This window comes from Berghia stephanieae, chromosome 5, assembly GCF_034508935.2.
Source record: "Berghia stephanieae isolate SIO BIC M18660-M18661 chromosome 5, UCSD_Bste_1.3, whole genome shotgun sequence".
In the NCBI taxonomy this organism is placed as follows: Eukaryota; Metazoa; Mollusca; class Gastropoda; order Nudibranchia; family Aeolidiidae; genus Berghia; species Berghia stephanieae.
In genome coordinates, this window is record NC_088364.1 from 61,529,027 (window position 1) to 61,552,690 (window position 23,664).

Consider the following 23,664-nt stretch of genomic DNA (forward strand, 5'->3'; position numbering starts at 1 on the left):
TGGACTTCATGCTCTATAGATGTCATGGTTGCCACCCATGTCTCCTCTTGCGGTGGGAAAACCTGGCAACTTCTCCCCAGTTTCGAGGAATTTCAGGACCACAATGTAAATGCATTGAGAGGTTGTTGGATGTGGATACCCCTTAAAAACACACCAAAACAAACAAAAAACCCGAATAGATTTCAGATTTCAAAAGTTTATTTTTAGGCAATTGCCAATATAACTCATACAAGAATATAATATTTCCATCAACAAATCAAGTAAGTAAAATCAATAATGAAACAAAGCAAACAATAGTAATAATAATAATAATAATAATAATATAAATAATAATAATAATAATAATAATAATAATAATAATATAATAATTAATATAATAATAATAATAATAATAATAACAATAATAATAATAATAATAATAATAATAATAATAATAATAATAATAATAATAATAATAATAATAATAATAATAATAGAGAGAGATCGCTCCCATTATGTGTTGTGATTTTTTGTTTCAGGACGACTGTGTGACTGACCTCCTGACTATCAGGGAAAATTTCACCTTCTCTGCTGCGTTGAGATTGCCTAAGAGTGTCAGCAAGGAGGAACGATCACGACGTGTCGACCAGGTCATCAAGGAGCTCGGCCTAACTTTAGTGGCTGATTCAAAGGTGATGGAAATGTCTTCAATTTTGTTATATGTAGATAGAATGAAGTTGACATCAATCAGGTCTTTGTTATTGTTTTTTTTGCCATCCACGTTTATGAGTAATTCTCACTTAACTGTATTAACCAGACTATATACGTTCATGGTACACAGAGCTTTGTGTGTTGGTCCGTTATACTTCCGGATGGCAATGTTGTGAGCTTCTTAGACAAGCGCATACTATCTATATCTTCTTCTAAGATCACAAAATTCTCATCGAAATGAGACGAATTTTGACAAAGGAAAAATTGCAAAAACATTTTTTTTAAAATAAAGAAGGGAAAAAATATTTTCCAAAATGTCAAAGTCGAGGCAGGCTGTTGTTTTGGGGGTGGTTTTTAATTTTCTTTTCTGTCTTTGTCTTGCACTGTTTTCAAATACACTTTTTCAGATTTATTCAAATTGAGATGTTTTTAGGTGGAATTATGTTCATTGATGTAGATCGTTCTGCTGGATATCTTGATCCTGAAGATCACATTATAATATAACTAAAAACCATGGCGTTTTGTTTGTATGTATTTTTTTTAAAATAAATTTTTCCAAAAGTGAAGTAAAATAAATAATAAATTTTAAAAATGTCTTATTTATACTTATACATCATGTCCAATGCACTTCACAACGGCATTCGTTTATGAAATGTCGAAAAAAACAAGAAAAACTAATCCACACAACCACCAAAAAAAAAAAAAAAAAAAAAAAAAAAAACACACAAAACACAACAACAACACAACCACCACACCAACAAACAACAACAACAAACATAACTAAAACCCCAAAGACTGACCTTATCCATCGAGCAAACAACTCCCTCTCCACAACATCAACTCATAAAATATTTCAGCTGCATACCCTGTGTTTGTCTCATCATACATTTCAAACTTTCTAATTGTCGTCGGCTGCATATCCAGGTTGGGATCGATATTTATACCCGGCATTTCCGGGGTGAGAGGAAGGCTGGTAACAATTATAGGCATGGAGCTGATCATCTCTCCACCCGTGCTCTTTCTGGACGAGCCCACCACAGGTCTCGACGCCAACACAGCCAATGCTGTCATGCTGCTACTGAAGAAGTGAGTGCTCTTTTGTGTCTACAGAGATCTGTGTTCTCTGAAGTACACATTACACACCAATCCAGAACTCAAATTTTAAAAAAAGGTGTACAAGGGAGGCAACCCTTTATAATAATATTGTCGCGTGGTTATATATGGATAGTGGCCCTTGGTTGTCGACTTTCTTTCCTTTTATTTATAATACAAATATCTGTCTGAAGGTTTACACTCCTTAAATACATAGAAAAAAATCATTTTAAAAAATGCCAAAAAAAAAAAAAAAAGAAAGCAGAAAAGAAAATGCAAATAATAAAGAAAAGAGAACAGAAAAAAAAGAGAATAAAAAAGTTTCACTTTTATGTAGCACAAGATATATTAAATGAGGTGAGAAGAAGCGCTGTAACATTGGAATGGAGCTGATCATCTCTCCACCCGTGCTCTTTCTGGACGAGCCCACCACAGGTCTCGACGCCAACACAGCCAATGCTGTCATGCTGCTACTGAAGAAGTGAGTGCTCTTTTGTGTCTCCAGAGATCTGTATTCTCTGAAGTACACATTACACACAACTCCAAAACTCAAATTTAAAAAAGGTCTACAAGGGAAGCAACCCTATATAATAATATTGTCGCGTGTTTATATATGGATAATGGCCCCTGATTGTCGACTTTCTTTACTTAACAAAAATTGCCTGAAGGTTTACACTCCTTAACTACATAGAAAAAAAAAAATCATATAAAAAAAAAATCAGTTAAAAAAAAAAAATCATTAAAAAAAAAAAGCAAGCAGAAAAGAAAATACAACATATAAAAAAAAAAAAGAACAGAGACAAAGAGAACCAGAAAAAAAGTTTAAACTTTTATGTAGCACAAGATCTACTTAATGTGCCCAAAGCACTTTACAAGGTCCCCAAGCCAACAATAAAGTGGCTACCTTTGTTAATTGGTTTTGTGTATTTTGTTAAGAACAAATTGTTACGGTAAATAAATTGGGCTTTTTAAAAGTTATAAAATCATGACAAAAATTTGATACCTAACAAACTTGTCTTATATTCATGTTTGAGCGCAGAATAACCCATGACGTGTTACTATAATATTATTATAAAATTTATATATATTTATTAATTGACACAAACAAATAAGTTAATAATTCACTCAATTAAACTGTTGAGCACTCTACGTTGTTCCAGCTAACCCCTGTCAATTATATATATGTATTTTTTTTTTTCTACTTTATATCGCTGGTCATATTTAATTTAAAGTTCTCAACTTCTTTTAAAGATATTAATGGGTAATATAATAATCTAATTCAGAGGACTGACAATTTGGAATAATCTAAAGTTTGAGACAAAAAATTCTAATTCAATTAATAATTTTAAGAATACCATTGATCAAGATCTTACCATTATATTTGATTTTGATGAAAATTGTAACATATTATTGTATTTTGTATATAATTTATTTGAAACTCTCGAATGTACAAGTTGGACATGCTAAATGAATGTAAATAAAGTAAATTTTACTACGAATATTGAATACGACACTTTTTATGTATTAGAAATTTAATTCTCAATATTATCAATTTATTGACATTGTATACTAGTTATATAATTGATAAATGGTATCTATGTATAAAAGTTTTGCAGAGCATTTAAAGGTTTTTAGAACCATTAGCTCTTAAACGATACGATACACTGCGATACGATATGATGCGATACAATACGATATAAGTCCTTCAGCTCGGAAAAGGAGAGAAATGCAATGCAATGAAAGATAAGATGGGATATATAAGATATGATCAGATAATATATACCTACTGTATTGATTCTTTAGAGAAACTATGATTTAGTTTCACATCGATATGTAACAAGACATTTCCATTTCCACATTGTGGTCATTCATTCATTCATTCATTATAAAGACCTCAACAACAAGCATTCTTACAAAATCAGAGCTGCCAACTTGAAATTTCAAAAATTCGTACTTTCCAAGGAAAAAAAAAGAAAATTCACTTCAGATAGCTTTAGAAATAAACAGTTTGCCCTTAGCACGATCCAAAAATGCTCCAAAAGCCTGAATATAGGTTCTAAGAAACTAAACTTTCCTTTTCATTAAGATTTATTGAGTCAAAGAGGGGAATGCAGCTCTCTAGCTGGAGCCAAAAATTCGTATTTCTAAAAATTTTTCGTAGTACTAGGCAGGTCTGCATAATACGTTTTCAAGTAAATAAATTTCTAAATGTATCATGATAATCTAAGTTGTATACAGTATTATTGCTATTTAAATCTAGATTTGATCTCGGGGAAATAGATGATTTTGAAATCAAATAAAGTACCAGTTGTTTTACAAAGTATTTTTACTTATTATTCTTACTTTTTTTTTTTGTCTTCCAGAATGTCGTCTCGAGGTCGTAACATCATCTTCTCCATCCACCAGCCTCGCTATTCCATCTACCGTCTCTTTGATTCCCTCATGCTTCTCTCCCTTGGCCAGGTGGTTTACCACGGGCCTTCGCCAGAGTCCTTGACCTTCTTTACTTCAATCGGTAACCAGTAACTCCTGTTAATTATTTTATTGAAACAATTTATGTTGAAAATGCCAAAATGACAGATTAGGGAGCAGGCACTGGTGTATGACGGAGACCTGAAAAGGTGTGTAGAAAACAGTGTCAGACAAAGCAGAAAGAAAAATACAGGAAAAAATCATCTCCCAAATTTAAAAATAAAAAAAGAAATTTGATCTTTTATATAGCGCAATATCCACTCAACGTGCTCAAAGAACTTTACAAGGGGTCCTTGTCCAACAGCAACATTTTATATTTAGGACAAGACATGACGCCTGTTAGACGATATTATAATTTTTTAGGACAGAGACAATACTGTTAATGGCCAGGTACTCATTTTACACCAGAGTACGGTGAGAGAATGTGAGTAAAGAGATTTTTGCAAGGACTCAACTATGCGCTGAGTTAGCCTTGAACCCAGGATCTTCCGATCTGAAAGCGAGTATCATACCACTAGACCGCATAGAGACCTAATACAGGAAAAAAATATCCCCCAAAAGTACTTTACAAGGGGTCCCTGGCCTACAACAACACTTAACATGTAGGCCGTGACATAACAGACAGACATGCAACCGTTACACCACAGACATTACCACATAGACTACACAAAACTTTCCAGATTTATCTTACACTAGTGCAGTCTGTGCTATGTGGTCTAGTGGTATGACACTCACTTTCGGATTGGAAAGTCATGGATTCGGCCCATAGTTGAGTCCTTGGAAAAGGCTTTTTACTCACGTTATCTCACCATACTCAGGTGTAAAATATATATATAAAGAAGCTCAAGTTCTCATTGCATATATTGTGTATTTAAAGACAACGGCAGAGTCCCTGCTCCCTAATTTATTATTTATTGTCAGTATACACTGAGTCCTAATAGCGAAAAGTGAAAATCTATTTTTTTACTTCACTTTATTTTGATGCAGGCTTTGAGTGTGATCGATTTAACAACCCGGCCGACTTCTTCCTGGACGTCATCAACGGAGATTCCACGGCCATTGCTTCACTGGATTACCTCAAAGATAATCTAACAGAAAATGGTAATCAACACCTTTTTTAAAAAAAACCCAAACAAACCATTTTGTATTTATTTACATTGTATTTACTTGGTTTTCCAAAATTTGACGAAACTCAAAGATATTTTATTAACTTTCTCAAAATTCAAATTCACTTGCTCTCTGCTCACTCACTCATTCACACACTCAAGTCACTCGCTTGCTTATTCAATCACTTATTCCCTTGACAAGATGGACAGTGGCCATAGCGCGTAGCCTTCTGTCTCACAGCCTGACATTTCACTGAACTTTCATCACATTCCTAGGCGACCCACCCACACCTAAAGGAAGTCACAAGGGACTTGTTGTTGGTTGTACTCAAGTAAACAAATGATCCCATCTGTTGGAACTAATGAATCTTCTTCTTCTAGGTTCCATGCCTGGTCCAGGCTTCGGATACTGCATGAATTATCTCTCTCCATTCCTCCCTGTCTCTTGCTTTTTCAAACAGCTCTTGGATTGTTAGGTTGGTGAAGCCCTTCAGTTGGTCTATGAGTGTTTTTCTTTGTCTCCCCCGGGCGCGTTTACCAGGTATTTTTCCACAACTTGCCAGGTATTCATTCTTATCTTTCCTTACTATGTGTCCGAAAAAGGATAGTTGTCGATCCACTATTAAGGGCATTAGTTTCCTTTGTTGGTATGTTTGTTTTAGCACTTCTTCGTTCGTTTTGTGTGCAGTATACGATATTCTCTGCATCCTTCTCAAGCACCACATTTCAAAAGCTTCAATGTTCTTTTGTGTTTCTGCATTTGTAGTCCAGCTTTCGCATCCGTATAACAAGATTGGCCACACGTAGCACTTCAAGACTCGGAATCTAATCCCGAACGACATCTGTTTGTTTTTCAAAATGTTTCCCAGGTCCATGAAGGCCTGTTTGGCTTGAGTTATTCTTGCTCGAATGTCTCGGTTACATCTTCCATCTGTTGTCACTATTGAACCTAGGTATTTAAAACTTTCTACGTTGGTAAGTTGCTTGCCGTGAATCGTTATATTGCAGGTGTTGTTGTTTTCGGGGTTTTTCTGTATTACCATGCATTCCGTTTTGGTGATATTCACTTCCATTCCCTTGGCTTCACTATCTACTACCACTTTGTCAACAATCTTTTGAAGTTGGATTTCTGATGTTGCAATGAGTACCGTATCTTATATTATTTATGTTGTGACCTCCTACTTTTATTCCCTCCATATTATTTATGCCCCTCATGATTGTTTCTTGGTATAGATTAAACAGATCTGGTGAGGCAACACACCCTTGACGGACTCCTTTCTTAATAGGAATGGAATTTCCTGTAGAGTTTCCGATTTTGATAGATGCCTGCTGGGTGTAGTATAATGTTTGCATGAGTCTGAGGTCTTTCTCATCAGCGCCAATGGAGTGCAGTTGTTTTAGTATTTCTTCGTGGCGTACTCTATCAAAAGCTTTTTTGTAGTCGACAAAACAGAGGTATAGTGGGGTCTGAACCTGTATAGCTCTTTCACTTACAACACGGAGGAGGTATATTGCGTTCCTTGTCCCTCTGTCAGGTTGGAATCCATATTGTTCTTCTGCGATTTCGGGGTTAATCTTATTCCTTAGCTTGTTGATAATTATACGCAACAGTATTTTGTTGATGTGGCTTATTAAACTTATAGTTCTAAAATTTTCGCATCTGACTGCACCTGCTTTCTTTGGTATTGCTATGAAAATAGAGTTACAGAGATCTTCTGGAATTTTCCCAGTATTGTATATATTGTTGAATAATATGTGAAGTTCATCAATTGCTAGATCTCCAAGGCTTTTTAATACCTCTACAGATATTTCATCAGGGCCTGTTGCTTTACCATCCCTCATTCGTTCCATGGCATGTTCAATTTCACTTTTGGTGATGTTTGGTCCGCTTAATGGTTCTTTGAATTTCAGTGGTGGTTCATTTCTATTTGGATCATTGTACAGTTCGCCTATGTATTCTACCCATCGGCTTTCTATATGTTGTTCTTCAAATAGCAGTTCCCCTTATTTGTTTTGGATACAACTTCCTGCTGCTTTGCTTTTCCTTTTCCCTGATAGTTCTTTTATTCTTTGGTGAGCTTGTTGAGGGTTGGGTTTGTATTCTCTTTCGATTTCGCAGCATTTCCAGTCTAGATAGTTCTCGTGTGCCTCGATGCATTTGGATTTAATGTGGTTGTTCAATGTTTGGTATTCTGCAGACCCTCTGTTGCATTTTCGTCTTTCTTCAAATAGGTTTAGAATTTCATTTGTCATCCATTCCTTTTTGCTGTTTATTTGAGCTATTGGTAAATGCTTTTCTGCAGTTGCTTTGACACACTTTTGGAATATATCAAATTGTTTTTCACATTTTTCGTTATCAGGTTCACTTTGGCTTTGTATCATGAGTGCATTTTCAAATTCTTCTCTCATTTTTGTTTGTATGCCATTGTCTTTGCATAACCTGTAATCCCTCTTTATTCTACCAGCTGTTCTCTGAATAGCTTTAAACTTTATCCTTACTGTACAGACAACTGGGACATGGTCACATGTCTACATCGGCGCCTGGATAGGTTTTGCAATTTAATATGCCATTTCTGAATCTTGATGATACTGCTATAAAGTCTATCTGGTTCCTTGCTCTGTCCCCTGGTGATTGCCATGTCCAGGTTCTTCTTGGGTGTTGTTGAAACCAGGTGTTTGAAATCATTAATTTATTTGTTCTACACCAATCTGCCCAGATGTTTCCTCGTTCATTTCTGTCTCCGAGTCCATGTGGTCCGATTATGTCACCATCTCTGCCTCTGCCAATCTTAGCATTTAGGTCCCCCATTACCATAAGGACTTCTTGTGATTTACACATTCGTTTTGCTTTGTCTAGTGAATGGTAAAACTCTGTCATATCTGCATCTGTCGCCTCTTCTGTTGGTGCATAAACTTGAATAATATTGGTGTCAACTACAGGTCCTCTTAGCTTAACCAGCAAAACTCTGTCTGAGATTGCTACGTGTCCTTTGTAAAATTTGGTTGATTTTTGGTCTAAGATCATCCCTACTCCTTTTTGGAAAGAGGTTCCACCACTCCATATGATCTTATATGTCGTGTTGTTTTCTTGTTTTGACATGGTTCCCTGCTCTTTCCATCTCATCTCTGCCAGGCCAAGAATATTTATTTGGAGCCGTTTCATTTCTTTTAGAATGTTGTTTAGTTTTCCTTTTTGGGCACAGGTCCTGACATTCCATGTCCCAATTTTGGTTTTGTCACATTTGTTAAATTTATTTCGCCTAGTAACTGGCTGACGGTTCGGTGTGACCTGACGAACATCACGCTCCCAACCGAGCGAGGCAGCAGTCTTCCGTGAAAACATGCTCCCCTTTACGCTGTCACCGTTGAACTTTTTGGACTTATTCATGCAGTTAACTCGGCAAAGTTACAAGAATGGTTTGCCATTGCCTATTCTTGTCGCCCTCTGCAGTTGGCCAGCTTGACCTGTTACCGTTCGACACCACGAGGAGGTTGCAGTAGGGCTTGATGATGATCTATCTTTGCAGACTTGGCATCATCCATTTGTCGAACAACTAATGAATACAATTAACTTAATTGCTCACTTCCTTTACTTGGCTGTCATCTTGTTCTCCGACATAATTTTTTTGGCTAGTGTCAGGCTATAAAACCTTGCGAAGTTTGTGCACAGCAGGACTTGAACTAGTGGCCTAAAGTTCTGAAGCAGAGTTTCATATCACTGGACCACAAGTGTGGCTATGTGGACTTGTGGTATGACGCTCGTCTTTGGATTGGAAGGTCCTATGGTCGAGTCCTGTCCTGGGCAACGCATAGTTGAGTCCTTGCAAAAGTAGACTCTTTATACACATTCTCCCACCATACTCAGGTGCAAAATGAGTTTCTGGCTACCAACAGTGTTGTCTGTGTCTAAAAAAAAATTATAACATCGCCTAACAGGCATCATGTCTCATCTTGCATGTTGCATTGCAATTGGCTTGGGACCTCTTTTAAAGCGCTTTGAGCATGCTTAATGGGAATTATGCTATATTATAAATACTTATGTTTTGTTTTGTTTTTTGTTTGTTTGTTTTAGATCTGTTTCTCCTTACCATTCGTTTGTTGTCATTCTTATATTCCTAGATTCATTTGATGGAGAGCCATCTATTAATTCTATAGGAATGATTAACAAATTGGGCTCGGTAGCGTTTGGTAAATAAAATTAATGGTTTTAATCCCAGCAATTCTCTCTCGTGGTCATTTTGTCTCCGTCCATTCATGATTTTCCAAATTTTATGCAATCATTTCTGAGTTTGAGTTATTATTCCTCTGCAAGTTAAAAAAAATTTAAAAAGTTACCCCTTAAATGTGAGACAAAATTTCTTGGAAATCATAAATTTGCTTTCTTTTTCTCTTGCTCTGCTTCATACATAGGTTATTATTTTTTTTGCTTTGAATTTGAAGTAGTCATTCAGAGCCATTGGGCCCATGGAGCCGGAGTTTATCCCAGTTTTTATAGTGTGACACGGACAATAGCAATTGCTTGCCATCTTTGGATCGGACGTTAGTCAATCACAAAGTATTTTCCACCAGATCTAACAGACCCAGCTACCAATTCACTGCTGGGTAGCAAGGGGAACAGAAAAAATAATAATCTCAAATGCACCCAGGATCGATCTTGGTGCCTTTGCGTGTGAAGCAAGTGCTCTACCAACTGAGTTATCGGATCCTCTCCCCCCCGAATTTGAAACCTTCCTTAAAATGTTATGGTTGTCTTATTGATCAATTTACTCACCATTTTAAAAATGACGCCAGTGTTGTATATGTGTGTGTATGTACGATTGCATTAATATGCCTATGTGTATGTCTATGTATGTATGTATGACATATGTATGAGTATACGTGTGTAAGTGTAAAGGGCCATGACTCCATTTAAGATATCCTCAACCTTCTCAACGTTTCCTGCATGTAGTAGCCTAATGAAATTCCCTTCACCAAGCTTTGATTTCAGAACAAAGTCAATCCTAATTTAATTCTACCTCCCAAAAAATCATCCCTCCTTTTTTTTATACATTGATTTTTACAATTCCAAACCTTTTTTATCTTTTTATATTTCACCTTTTTTTTTCTCTCTCTTTATTCAATATTTCATGCTACACAATACCGATATTTTTCGAACTGATATTATTATATAGGGGTGATGAGATGATACTAGGCAGTTAGAAGCTGTGGACTGTAAAAAGTAATAAACAAAAATGAATATAACAGCTTCAATATAGAACAAAATACCAAACACGGCACGTTTTGGGCTCAAAACCCTTCTTCAGCCAACAACAAAAAACAATAAAGACATAAATACATTACTAAATTCCAGATAGACGACAGTATCGTCTATCTGAAATTTAGTAATGTATTTATGTCTTCACTGTCGGCTATCTGGAATTTAGTAATGTATTTATGTCTTTATTGTTTTTTGTTGTTGTTGGTGATTTTTCATGAAGTTATAGTCAGATGTATGGGGAAGGTATCCAGCAACTTTTCTCAAATTTCATACTTTTTTCAACTTGACTAGCTGTAAAAAATATTTAGAAGTGAAATTAAGCTGTGATATTTCCTGAAAATGTTACAAAAAGGGTTGATTTAATCATTTATGACAAGGACTCATTTTTAAAATAAAAATTGACCTTCTAACTAGACTTGGCAATATCTCAGTTCAAACCTTTTCACTATCCGACGGATTATGTCATTCATTGTATCATTTATTATAGTACACTGTGCTTAACCTACCATCGATTTTAAGCAGCTGGTCAGGAATATGATTTTGAGACCCACCATCGTAAAACGGTTATGAAATCAATATCAATGCCGAAAATCTTTGAAAAAATATTGCTTAACAACTTGAGCGTTTTTAAAAATATCGCACAATATCCACTTAACGTGCTCAACGCTTTGCAAGGAGTCCCTAGCCAACAGCAAAACTTAACATGTAGGACGTTAGGCTGTATTACAATTTTTTTTTCGGGCAGAGACAACGCTGTTAACGGCCAGGTACTCATTTTGCACCTGAGAACGGTGAGAGAATGTGAGTAAAGAGCCTTTTCCAAGGACTCAATTATGCGCTGAATAAGGTTCGAAGCCAGGACCTTCCAACCCGAAAGCGAATGTCATACAAGACCACATAGCCGTTTAGTTATGAAACTAGTATCAAGTGTATGTATTTTATTGAGTGGAAAAATTCTGCCTCACTCTGTAAAAAGACCTATTTAACTCAGTTTTTTTCGATTATCTCAAATCGGCAATAAACCTCTCAAATCTGAAAATCTAGGAAGACTTTACGATGTCCCTGATTTGAGAGTTTGCTGGCTTTTTTTTTTTTGTTTCAAAGAGGAGGGTCATTTCAATCGATTAATATTTGAAGGACAACTTTTCTGGCCAAATTTTTAAATACGTTTTTTTTAATGAATAAAAGTCTCATACATTGTATAAACCCCAGACCTGCTTACTACTAAGGAAAATGTGTAGAATTACGAATTTTTGCCTCCTTTTTCTTAACTTCATGAACATCTCTTATTATTTCATAATCATTGTCACCATCATCATCATCATCATCATCATCATCATCATCATCATCATCATCATCATCATCATCATCATCACCACCACCACCACCACCACCACCATCATCATCATCATCATCATCATCATCATCATCATCATCATCATCATCATCATCATCATCATCATCATCATCACCACCACCACCACCACCACCACCACCACCATCATCATCATCATCATCATCATCATCATCATCATCATCATCATCATCATCATCATCATCATCATCACCACCACCACCACCACCACCACCACCACCACCACCACCACCACCACCACCACCACCACCATCATCATCATCATCATCATCACCACCACCACCACCACCACCACCAGCGCCACCACCACCACCATTATCATCATCATCATCATCATCATCATCATCATCATCATCATCATCATCATCATCATCATCATCTTCATCAACGTCACATCTCATCTTCTAACATTTGGTTCCATTCCAGGTGGATCAGCCTCAAATTCAGATGAAAGTCATATCACGATTGAAAGTAAGCATTTTTCTACTTCACTATTGTCTGGTTTGTACGTTACACAGTGTGACTCAATAAAAATATGAACACTTCACTTTTGCCTGGTTTGTACGTTACACAGAGCGATTCAATAAAAATGTGATCACTTCACTTTTGCCTGGTTTGTACGTTACACAGAGCGATTCAATAAAAATGTGATCACTTCACTTTTGCCTGGTTTGTACGTTACACAGAGCGATTCAATAAAAATGTGATCACTTCACTTTTGCCTGGTTTGTACGTTACACAGGTTGACTCAATAAAAATGTGATCACTTCACTTTTGCCTGGTTTGTACGTTACACAGGTTGACTCAATAAAAATGTGATCACTTCACTTTTGCCTGGTTTGTACGTTACACAGAGCGATTCAATAATAATGTGATCACTTCACTTTTGCCTGGTTTGAACGCCAGACACGGTGACTCAATAAAATGTGAACATTTCACTATTGCCTGGTTTGTACGTTACACAGAGCGATTCAATAAAAATGTGATCACTTCACTTTTGCCTGGTTTGTACGTTACACAGGTTGACTCAATAAAAATGTGATCACTTCACTTTTGCCTGGTTTGTACGTTACACAGAGCGATTCAATAAAAATGTGATCACTTCACTTTTGCCTGGTTTGAACGCCAGACACGGTGACTCAATAAAATGTGAACATTTCACTTTTGCCTGGTTTGTACGTTACACAGGTTGACTCAATAAAAATGTGATCACTCCACTATTGCCTGGTTTGTACGTTACACAGGTTGACTCAATAAAAATGTGATCACTCCACTATTGCCTGGTTTGTACGCTATACAGGGTGATTTAAAAAAATATGAACACTTCACTTTTGCAGAGCTGCCGTCTTGAAATTTCAAAACTTCGTAGTTTCCAGGGCAAAAAAAAAAAGAAGAAAAATTAACTTTTAAAAGCTTAAGAAATAAATAATTTGCCTTCACCATGATCCTAAAATGTTCCAAATTCCTGAATATAGGTTCTAAGGAACTAAACTTTCTTCTCAACATGATTTATTGAGTCAAAAGAGGCGTTTGTAGTTACTGTAGCTGGAGCCAAAAATTCGTTTTTCTACGAATATTTCGTAATACTTGGCAGGTCTTCTATTGTCTAGCAGCTATGGTTTTCATCATCAGAAAGTCCTTTCACACATTTTATTGAATGACACTGAATTTGTGTCATCATCTCAGAATGGAAATGTGTCCAGATGAACCAGCAGAAAAAGTAGCGATATTAAAATAAATGTTGCTGAAAATGGGAGATTTTTGTATTTGTGTCTTAGAGAAACTACTTTTGTTATCTTTAAGGAAGAGGAAAAAGATGAAGAAAATGAAGAAAAATCAACAAAGAAATAACGAAAAAGAAGAAAAAAAAAAAGAAAAAACAAAAAAAAAAAAGAAAAAAAAGAAAGAAAATGAAGTAGTAGTATTAGTAGTAGTAGTAGTAGTGTTAGTGTTAGTAGTAGTAGTAGTAGTAGTAGTAGTAGTAGTAGTAGTAGTAGTAGTAGTAGTAGTAGTAGTAGTAGTAGTAGTAGTAGTAGTAGTAGTAGTAGTAGGAAGAGGAGGATTAGGGGAGAGGAGGAGGAGGATGTTATTCTAAATTGACACAAATTCTCTCCATCCTACAGATTCAGACCGCCATCAAGAGTATCTGGTAAAAAGATACAAAGATTCTAACTGGCATTCCAAGTAAGTTGAACATCAATTCCCCCTTCCGCCCCCATCATCCCTTCCTCTTTACCATTTTATATGCTTGTTATGTCACAGAGCTCACAGTAGGAGGAAGAGGAGGAGGAGGAGGAGGAGGAGGAGGAGGAGGAGGAGGAGGAGGAGGAGGAGGAGGAGGAGAAAGAGGAGGAGGAGGAGAAAGAGGAGGAGGAGGAGAAAGAGGAGGAGGAGGAAGAGTTTTTGAAAAAAATACTATGTCATATCAAAGTTTGTGCAAAGTTAATAATCCGATCCAATCCAATCCAATCCAAAATAATAGCTGCAGGGTCATGTGATGAATGAAGATTGACACAGCAATGATCTTTGATATCCACAGGCTGAGAGAAGAGCTCGACCCCATCATGGAAAATCTGCGTAAGGAAATGGATTCTGGTAATCTTGTCAAGTTTAGGAAAGTGGATTACAAGACTTCGTTTCTTGATCAGGTGAATACACAAAACTGATAGCTGGAGCTTAAATATAGAGCAATCAATATCCACTAAATGTGCTCAAAGTGCTTTACAAAGTGTCCCTGACCAACAGCAACCCGTAACATGTAGAACGAGACACAAGGCCTATTAGGCGATATTACCATTTTTTTTCCAACGGACAATGCTGTTGACGGCCAGGTACTCATTTTACATCTGAGTACGGTGAGAGAATGTGAGTAAAGAGTTTTTTCCAAGGACTCAACTATGCGCTGAGCGAGGCTTGTACCCAGGATCTTCCGATCCTAAAGTGAGTGTCATACCACAAGACTACATAGCCGCAAAACATATAGAAACTGAGGACTAAAAAGGGATGTACAAAAATATACATAAGCTTGGTTAGACCTCAAATTCCTACATATTCCTGTGGACCATCAGATATAAAGGCAGCATGAGGAACAAAGAAGAAGAAGAAGAAGAAGAAGAAGAAGAAGAAGAAGAAGAAGAAGAAGAAGAAGAAGAAGAAGAAGAAGAAAAAGAAGAAAGAAAAGGAGAGAAAGAAGAAGAAGAGAAGAAGAAGAAGAAGAAGAAGGAAGAAGAAGAAAGAAAGAAGAAGAAGAAGAAGAAGAAGAAGAAGAAGAAAGAAGAAAGAAGAAAGAAGAAGAAGAAGAAGAAGAAGAAGAAGAAGAAGAAGAAAGAAGAAGAAGAAGAAGAAGAAGAAGAAGAAGAGAAGAAGAAAGAAGAAAGAAGAAGAAGAAGAGAAGAGAGAAGAAGAAGAAGAAGAAGAAGAAGAAGAAGAAGAAAGAAAAGAAGAAGAAGAAGAAGAAGAAGAAGAAAGAAGAAGAAGAAGAAGAAGAAGAAGAAGAAGAAGAAAGAAGAAGAAGAAGAAGAAGAAGAGAGAGAGAGAAGAAAAGAGAGAAGAAGAAGAAGAAGAAAAGAAGAAGAAAGAAGAAGAAGAAGAAGAAGAAGAAGAAGAAGAAAGAAGAAGAAGAAGGAAGAAAGAAGAAAGAAGAAGAAGAGAAGAAGAAGAAGAAGAAGAAGAAGAAGAAGAAGAAGAAGAAGAAGAAGAAAGAAGAAGAAGAAGAAGAAGAAGAAGAAGAAGAAGAAGAAGAAGAAGAAAGAAGAAGAAGAAGAAAAGAAGAAGAAGGAAGAAGAAGAAGAAGAAGAAGAAGAAGAAGAAGAAAGAAGAAGAAGAAGAAGAAGAAGAAAGAAGAAGAAGAAGAAGAAGAAGAAGAAGAAGAAGAAGAAGAAGAAGAAGAAGAAGAAGAAGAAGAAGAAGAAGAAGAAGAAGAAGAAGAAGAAGAAGAAGAAGAAGAAGAAGAAGAGAGAAGAGAGAAGAAGAAAAGAAGAAGAAGAAGAAGAAGAAAGAAGAAGAAGAAGAAGAAGAAGAAGAAGAAGAAGAAGAGAGAAGAAGAAGAAGAAGAAAAGAAGAAGAAGAAAGAAGAAGAGAAGAAAAGAAGAAGAAGAAGAGAGAAGAAGAAGAAGAAGAAGAAGAGAAGAAGAAGAAGAAAAGAGAAGAAGAAGAAGAAGAAGAAGAAGAGAAAAAGAAGAAAAGAAGAAAAGAAGAAAGAAGAAGAAGAAGAAGAAGAAGAAGAAGAAGAAGAAGAAGAAGAGAAAGGAAGAAGAAGAAGAAGAAGAAGAAGAAAGAAGAAAGAAGAAGAAGAAGAAGAAGAAGAAGAAGAAGAAGAAGAAGAAGAAGAAGAAGAAGAAGAAGAAGAAGAAGAAGAAGAAATATAAAAGCTTAAAAATTGAATAAAATAACAAATTTGGAACATTTCAAGCTTAAAACTTTCTTAAGTCAGTAACAACATTTCGACAACGACCTATTTGTTTACAATACTTGCCAAATACATCTTCAGCCATCAGCTGTCGAGATTTTAAGTGATGTATTTTAATATTTAAAAAAATTCTTTTAGCTATTGGCAGATGACGGGTTTTGAACCTAAAATCTTCCATGCTTGGTGTTTTGTTCTTTTTTGAAGTGGTTATATTTTATTTTTGTACCTTACTTATTCCTTGACCAGTTAGTTGATTTTATCCCCCACGTGTGGTGCTATAGTGTAGGGCTTGAAATGTAGAGCTGTGATCTTGGTAACATTTTGCAACCATGCCTTGATTAAGTGCAGGGTTTAAGCCATCAGATGGTGTATATTTGACACGTGTGGATGTGTGGAAATGCCCTTCATGTACTGTTCATTTTTTATTTATTTTGCTTGTGTTTAATATACACGATATACACATATACACGTATGTATTTACTCCTTTTTCAGATTGTTGTTGTGTCGGGCAGATCTGTTAGAAACTTGATTCGAAACCCCCAGGTTTACGTCATGCAGGTACGTCAGTGTTGAATAAAAACAGGGAAAGTTGGTTTCAGTTGAATACATGAATGGTATCCAGCAACTTTTCTCAAATTTCATAGTTTTTCAACTTGACTGACTGTAAAAAATATTTAAAATTGAAATTAAGCTTTGCTATTTCCCGAAGATGTATAAAAAGGGTTGATTTAATCATGTATGACAACAACTCATTTTTGATAATAATTGGCTTTCTAACTAAACTAGGCAATATCTCAGTTCAAACTTATTTGCCATTCAACTGATGATGTCATTCACTGTAACATTTAACTTATATTTAACATTGTGTACTTTTTCTATCTACCACTGACAGTTCTTCGTTTCATTCACTGTAACATTTAACTTATATTTAACATTGTGTACTTTTTCTATCTACCACTGACAGTTCTTCGTTTCATTCACTGTAACATTTAACTTATATTTAACATTGTGTACTTTTTCTATCTACCACTGACAGTTCTTCGTTTCATTCACTGTAACATTTAACTTATATTTAACATTGTATACTTTTTCTATCTACCACTGACAGTTCTTCGTTTCATTCACTGTAACATTTAACTTATATTTAACATTGTGTACTTTTTCTATCTACCACTGACAGTTCTTCGTTTCATTCACTGTAACATTTAACTTATATTTAACATTGTGTACTTTTTCTATCTACCACTGACAGTTCTTCGTTTCATTCACTGTAACATTTAACTTATATTTAACATTGTATACTTTTTCTATCTACCACTGACAGTTCTTCGTTTCCTTCACTGTAACATTTAACTTATATTTAACATTGTGTACTTTTTCTATCTACCACTGACAGTTCTTCGTTTCATTCACTGTAACATTTAACTTATATTTAACATTGTGTACTTTTTCTATCTACCACTGACAGTTCTTCGTTTCATTCACTGTAACATTTAACTTATATTTAACATTGTATACTTTTTCTATCTACCACTGACAGTTCTTCGTTTCATTCACTGTAACATTTAACTTATATTTAACATTGTGTACTTTTTCTATCTACCACTGACAGTTCTTCGTTTCATTCACTGTAACATTTAACTTATATTTAACATTGTGTACTTTTTCTATCTACCACTGACAGTTCTTCGTTTCATTCACTGTAACATTTAACTTATATTTAACATTGTGTACTTTTTCTATCTACCACTGACAGTTCTTCGTTTCATTCACTGTAACATTTAACTTATATTTAACATTGTGTACTTTTTCTATCTACCACTGACAGTTCTTCGTTTCATTCACTGTAACATTTAACTTATATTTAACATTGTGTACTTTTTCTATCTACCACTGACAGTTCTTCGTTTCATTCACTGTAACATTTAACTTATATTTAACATTGTGTACTTTTTCTATCTACCACTGACAGTTCTTCGTTTCATTCACTGTAACATTTAACTTATATTTAACATTGTGTACTTTTTCTATCTACCACTGACAGTTCTTCGTTGCTTCAATTTTTGCTGTGATTGTTGGAACTGTTTATTACCAGCTCAACGACTCCAAATACTCGGCTATTCAGAACAGGTAAAAAGTGAAATGATATTTTGAACATAGATTGTGCGGCTTGTGGTTGCTTTCAGATCAGAAGGTCCTGGGTTTGAGCCTTGCTCGGTGCATAGTCCTTGGAAAAGACTCTTTATTCACATTCTTTCTCCACACTCAGGTGTCAAATGAGTACCTGGCCATCAACAGCATGGTCTGTGCCGGATAAAAATTGTAATATCGCCTAACAGGCGTCATGTCTCGTTCTTTATGTTACGTATTGCTGTTGGTCAGGGAGCCTTTGTAAAGCGCTTTTAGTTTAGTGGATATTGCGCTATATAAAAGCTCAGTTAAATTAGAGATTCAGAGTTCTCAAGATCGTATGTACAGAAACTATGTTTGTCACCAAGCATTGATACAAGCAAGCATGATGTAATATATTAGGTTTAGGAAAGGAAACTCAAGCAAGCATGATGTAATATATTAGGTTTAGGAAAGGAAACTCATACTGGTTTATGCCCCATGTAATTCACGACTTATGCCCTTGTCAATTGAATTTGAATAAAGCACTTCCGTTTTGGTATCCTCCAAAAATATGCTTCTCCTGGCTGAAGTCAATAACAAACTTGAATCTATAACACATGATGCAAAAATCCCCAAGTCAAAAGTTATACAAAGTTTCTGGAAGCTGTGGACTGTTAGAAAGGAATGAACAAAAAATGAATATTATAACAAGTTCCAATGAGAACAAAATACCAATCAGGGAATGTTTTGGGCTTAAAACCCTTCTTCAGTCAATAACAAAAAACAATAAAGATTTAGATTTTAAGTAATGTACAATGCTTTTGTTGTTTTTCTTATTGGATGAAGAACGGTTTTTGAGCCTAAAACATTCCTTGTTTTAGTATTTTATTGTATTTGCAAATCTGTTGCTGTTTATATTCATTTTTGTTCGGCTATGTGGTCTAGTGGTATGACACTCACTTTCGGATCGGAAGATCCTGGGTTCGAGCCTTGCTCGACGAATAGTTGAGTCCTTGGAAAAGACTCTTTACTCACATTCTCTCACTGTACTCAGGTGTAAAATGAGTATCTGGTCGTTAGCAGTGTTGTCTTTGTCCGAAAAATTGTAATATCACCTAGCAGGCATCATGTCCCGTCCTACATGTTAAATGTTGCTGTTGACCAGGCACCCTTGCAAAGCGCTTTGAGCACATTTAGTGGATATTACGCTATATAAAAAAGCTCAATTTTTGTTCACCACTGTGTTAAAAACCCGACTGTTCTGATTACTTGATTGATTGACATAATTAGAGATATAGGATGTATTTTTATTTGGTCATTAACATTTCTCTTTCTCTTTTTTTCTCTCAATAAAACTCTAAGATTGGTCATGTAAATGTATGGTGACGATGATGTAAGAGTATTATGGTGTTTGTAGAGTAACTTACTTCTTTATCAATTCTAATTCATTCATTCGCCATTCTTCATTGATGAAAGTTCAGACATTTGGTTAAGTAATATATATATAATATATATATATATATATATATATATATATATATATATTATATATATATATAATATATATATATATATATTATACGATACCATATTTATGAATGATTTGATGAGATCATTTCTTAACTACCATTGTGTCTAGGGTTGGGGCTTTCTTCTTCATTGTGATGAATCAAGTGTTTGGCAACATGTCGGCTGTTGAGATCTTCATCAAAGAGAGAGCCATTTTCCTGTAAGTTTGAATGATAAGTATTTGTTCATGATTCATCTGAAGAGGAGCTGTAACGATTATCCACTCATTATCCGTTATCCGCGAGTAGTAATCGGATAATCAGGCCCGTTCAACAGATACTCATTTTTAATTGTGCAACGAATATTCATCATGAATGAATTACTGACTCACCCATCCAATGGCTGAGCCGGGTTTGTGTGCGTCGTCTGATGACATAGACCTAGATGGTGTGGCGACTGGCTGAGTCATCAAAATGTTATCTTGTTGCTTTCAGCTGCGAATTGTAGTATTTTGAAAAATAAAAATTTAGATTAAAAACTTTATTGACCTTCTATTATAGGATCGCATTTCCATAGGTCTGTATTACTTTGAAGAATTTCAAGTTGGCATTCCCCCCAACTCTCACTCTTATTATTAAAATTGAGCAGTCTATGCTTCCAACTGATACTATATTATACTTTTACTAAATTACTCGATGATTATCTGTTTATCCGCAGGTAATTTTGATGATTATTTTTTTATTATATAGTATTAAGTGTACAGATAAGATCCAAGTCTATGTGGAAATGATACTAAGCTGCGGCACTGAACAGACGTGAATGTAACAGCTTTGGACAAAGAGCGAAATACCAAAAACATGGAACACTGTTTGGTTGGATTTTAAGTGATGTATTAATGTTTTTGTTTTTGTTATTGGCTGAAGAAGGGTTTTGAGTCCAAAACGTTCTGCGTTTGGTATTTTGTTCTTTGTCGAAGCTCTTTTCTCATCACAACCATATAACATAGAAATGATTGAGACATTTGAGTAAGCTCCCCAATATTGGGAGGTGAATATTGATTCTGAATTAATAGGTGTGACCTTAAACATTTATAATCTGATTAACACAATTTAGTGAGAACTACTCATAAAAATGGATACCTAAAACAATAACAAAGAGCTTAGTGACGTCAATTTTGTTCCTTCTATATTGATGTTTTTGTTCCAGGCATGAGAACACGAGTGGTTTCTACAGAGTGTCTGCTTACTTCCTTGCCAAAGTGGGTTGTGATCTAATCCCAATGAGAATGGTTCCTTGTGTCTTATTCTCTGCGGTGGCCTACTTCATGATTGGTGTGTTGACAGGATTTTTGTTGTTGGTGGTGATGGTGATATTATTATTATTATTATTATTATTATTATTATTATTATTATTATTATTATTATTATTATTATTATTTTATTTTATTATATTATTGTTATTATTATTATTATTATTATTATTATTATTATTATTATTATTGTTATTGTTATTATTTATTATTATTATTATTATTATTATATTATTATTATTATTATTATTATTATTATATCATTATTATTATTATTATTATTATTATTATTTGATATACTGCCAGAATTCACAAAGAGTGCTCAGAGGCGCTTTACAATGTTGTTTTTTTTTTGTTATCGCACATGATCATTCATTCGACTACAGAATCGCATATCTTGTTCGCATTTCACATAGAATCACGATAATCAGAATGAAAAAGACTGGTTTTTAGATGTCTGGCAGACTTTCACATTGTCGGGCTTTTGGTGGTATAGAATTCCATACGATTGGAGCCGAAAATGAAAAACTTTGTTCTTTTGATGTTTTTCTGATTTGTGGTGATGATGATCATAATGATGGTGATAATGATAATAATGATGTTGATGACAATGATGATGATGATGATGATGATGATGATGATGATGATGATGATAATGACAATGATGATGATGTTGATAGTTTTTATAATTAGAAGAAGAAGAAGAAAAGGATATTGATTAAAAGGATTACTGCACCCCCCCCCCCCCCCCCCACACACACACACCTACCCCATATATTGTTATGAATGAATATTTATTCAGTAACATGGAAGATTTTGAGCTGAAAATCCAAATCTTGTGGTGAAGACCCAGACTGACATAATGTTACAGTTATCACTGGATTCTAACACACTGAATCCCAGCAAGATTTGCAACACGGCACGCTCAAGATGGGTGACCGAATTTCACCTACATTTTAGGTCATGACCTCCCATGACAATCGGATTTTGGATCACTCGGATTCTAGCAATTATGGGCGGCTATGCAGTCTTGTGATATGACGCTTGCTTTCTGATCGGAAGGTCCTGGGTTCGAGCTTTGCTCAATGCATAGTTGAGTCCTTGGAAAAGGCTCTTCACTCACATTTTCTCACCGTGTAATATGAGTACCTGGCTGTTAACAGCATTGTCACTGTTCGAAAAAAATTGTAATATGACCTAACAGGCTTCATTCATGTCTTGTCCTAAATTTTAAATATTGCTGTTGGCCAAGGACACCTTGTAAAACGCTTTGAGCATGTTTAATGGATATTGCGCTATATATAAATTCAATTTATTAATTATTTTTCTTTTGCCAACGTTTTTGGCTTCTCCCGAGATCTTGCTAGAATCCAACACCTGCTGCACCGTATCATTCTGATCGGGTACACAGATTTTTCCCCCTGTTATTTATCAATTACCTTTTTTATTTTCATTTTTCTATTTTGTTTTGTTCCAACCCAACAGGTTTAAGGGGCGGCTTTGATCACTTCCTCATCTTCGCCCTCACCTTGTTCCTGACAGCTTTGGCCGCATCGGCCCTTTCCTTCTTCATCAGCAGCAGCGTGAGGATATTCTCTGTAGCCAATCTGTGCCTGGCTCTGGCCTACGTCTTCATGATGGTTGGTTGTAGAAGATAGATTTGTTTTGATTGTTATTGATACTCTTTAAGCCATAGACAAGAGTTATCTCCCACTACTATATTGAGTGGGAGTGCCTGCGATTGCCCTGTGGTTTTTGTGCATGAAATACTCTTTAAAAATGATAAATTATTGTTAGGAAAAAAAGCCATACCATTAGATTATGATGATGATGATGATTATATTATTATTACAGATACTACTACTACTACTTCTACTACTACTACTACTACTACTACTACTACTACTACTACTACTACTGCTGCTGCTGCTGCTGCTGCTGCTGCTGCTGCTGCTGCTGCTGCTGCTGCTACTACTACTACTACTACTACTACTACTACTACTACTACTACTACTACTACTGCTGCTGCTGCTGCTGCTGCTGCTGCTGCTGCTGCTGCTGCTGCTGCTGCTGCTGCTGCTGCTGCTGCTGCTACTACTACTACTACTACTACTACTACTACTACTACTACTACTACTACTACTACTACTAATACTACTACTACTACTACTACTACTACTACTACTACTATACTACTACTACTTACTACTACTACTACTACTACTACTACTTCTACTACTACTACTACTACTACTACTACTACTACTACTACTACTACTACTACTACTACTACTACTACTATTTCTATAATTGTTGTATTGTTATTGTTATTGT

At 35.4% G+C, this 23,664-nt stretch overlaps 1 pseudogene across 1 annotated transcript in view; it reads left to right on the plus strand.

Annotated features, from left to right (window-relative positions):
- The window catches only part of LOC144973367 (broad substrate specificity ATP-binding cassette transporter ABCG2-like), a 100,796-nt pseudogene that overhangs the window by 72,947 nt on the left and 4,185 nt on the right, over nt 1-23,664 (plus strand). The window contains exons 5-16 of the transcript XR_013645540.1: nt 519-694; nt 2,120-2,263; nt 4,146-4,297; nt 5,242-5,355; nt 12,419-12,463; nt 14,116-14,176; nt 14,532-14,640; nt 16,893-16,958; nt 18,445-18,530; nt 20,152-20,241; nt 21,228-21,352; nt 22,816-22,970. The product of XR_013645540.1 is annotated as a broad substrate specificity ATP-binding cassette transporter ABCG2-like (transcript). The remainder of the gene's footprint in view (nt 1-518; nt 695-2,119; nt 2,264-4,145; nt 4,298-5,241; nt 5,356-12,418; nt 12,464-14,115; nt 14,177-14,531; nt 14,641-16,892; nt 16,959-18,444; nt 18,531-20,151; nt 20,242-21,227; nt 21,353-22,815; nt 22,971-23,664) is intronic.